This window comes from Nematolebias whitei, chromosome 4 (genome assembly GCF_014905685.2).
Source record: "Nematolebias whitei isolate Nwh7 chromosome 4, NemWhi1, whole genome shotgun sequence".
In the NCBI taxonomy this organism is placed as follows: domain Eukaryota; kingdom Metazoa; phylum Chordata; class Actinopteri; order Cyprinodontiformes; family Rivulidae; genus Nematolebias; species Nematolebias whitei.
The window spans coordinates 49695965-49697888 of record NC_056501.1 but is presented as its reverse complement, the minus strand read 5'-3'; the positions used below and the strand labels follow the sequence as shown (position 1 = coordinate 49697888).

General features: G+C 42.5%; 1 pseudogene; it reads right to left on the bottom strand.

The window, feature by feature from the left end:
- Window positions 1-492: 492 nt before the first annotated feature.
- On the bottom strand, window positions 493-633 carry LOC119409194 (annotated as a pseudogene).
- Between the last annotated feature and the right edge of the window lie 1291 nt (window positions 634-1924).

Sequence of the window (1924 nt, the reverse complement as noted above, 5' to 3'; positions counted from 1 at the left end):
GAATTTGAAAGCCACTGGGATGTGTTTAGAAAAGAAACGTCTGTTTTTCTGAAACTTCAGCAACATACAGAAGGACCACTGGTCTAGGTCTGGGTTCCTCCTTTTCACTAGATGGCTGGCTGGAGTCCTGTTTGGGTGTCTTGTCTGCTTTCAGGAAGGCTCAGTTATGTTATCCACATTGCTCTAGAGCCTGTCTTGTGTGGGATTTCTTCCTCTCTCTGGCCCCTGAGTTAGTGAGGATGCTGTCCACTTTGTGATAAAGAGTCCTGATGACTCCTAACTTATGCTCCACCCGATGATGGGAATCAAACTGCATGTGGGTGGGTTTGCTGTACACATCAGCTTCAAAAAGTCCTCCATCATAGACTAAGACCTCACAGTCCAAGAAAGCCAACCTGCCATATTTGACCTCTTCTCCTGTGAACTTGATATATTTATCCACAGAGCAGATGTGATCAATGACATCTTGGACTTGCTGAGATTTGATTTTAATCCAGGTGCCATCATCATCCTCAACTACCAGAAATTACGCATTTGCGATTTCCACATTTTGGGAAATTTGCAGGGGTCATCACAACCGCAGTGCAATGGCTGAGTCTCACCCTGGATGAACCACCTTCCCCGGGCACTTGCATAACTGCCCACTGTTCCACCTGGGACAATCTCAAATGTGGTGGGTTAAATGCAGAGCACAAATTTCTTCCTTGTATGGGAACATACACTGATGACAATACATAACACTTTACATACCTGAAAAAAATGACTTGGTGGTGTCTCTGAAAAGGACGCCAAGGCTCTCTTTTCAACCTCTTCCATGCACAGGTTTGCAACAATAGGAAAAACTGGGGACCCCATAGCACATCCATGTTTCTGCCTATAATACTGCCCTCCATATTATGTTATATATTTTTATTTTTTAGTTTTCAAACTTATTTGGGCAATTAACAGAAATATAGAAAAAAAATTACCCCCCCCCCCCAAAAAAAAAAACAAAAAAACAAAAAACATACATGAGGAAAATTCACAGGTACATATCACTTCTTTTAAACATCGATGGATTCTGTGTCTGTGATCATCTCCACCAAAGGAATTCTTCTTGGCACAACCGCAAAGTTCAGTTTCTTGGCAAGAATCTCTGTCTCCAGCTAGGTGAGTTGTCTGTGGGACATATTCTTCACACACTGTTCTGTCTCCCTAGACAGTGACTGTCTTCTGGTGTGTTGTCTGCCAATGAGTGTGTTGTTATTAGGATTGAGGCGGGCTTTACAAGTTGCCAGTAAATATTTATATGGTTGCTGGGTCTTGGACTTGACATGATGTGCCAAGCATGTTTTTAATTTTTGTTGGATGTGCTCTTCTTTGGCCTCCAAAGCCTCAATGGTAAAATTGGTCAGTCTCATATGTTCATTCAGTAGCTGGGTCTGTGCCTTTTGAAGGATCTTGCTTGGCCAGTGTCCGCTGACAGAAGGTTTGTGTTGCAGCTCTTGGGAAAGTTTCCACTCTGTTTGCATTGGAGGTTGAATCTCAGGTGGTTCCTCTAATCTGCCCTCTTCTGTGCTGTTTGCTCAAACTCTCAAACTACTGTAGTTTGAGAAGATCACGGCCAAAGTGATTCAAAATGTGTTAATGCATGCTAAATAATCCAGGTAGATAAATCTGCAACTCTTCAGACCAATGAAGTCTGTTTGATAAAAGATGGAACATTTAAACAAATAATAATCCTTCCAGAAGTCCTGACTCAACCTTGTTAGATTTATCTACCTGGATTATTGAGCATGCATCAGGATACATTTAGGTTTGAAGTGAATTAGGTAAATCATCCATCCATCCATTATCTTTTACCCGCTTCTTCCTTTTTGGGTCACGGGGGTTGCCGGTGCCCATGTCTGGCAGTAATTGTGCAAGGGGTGGGGTACACCCTGGA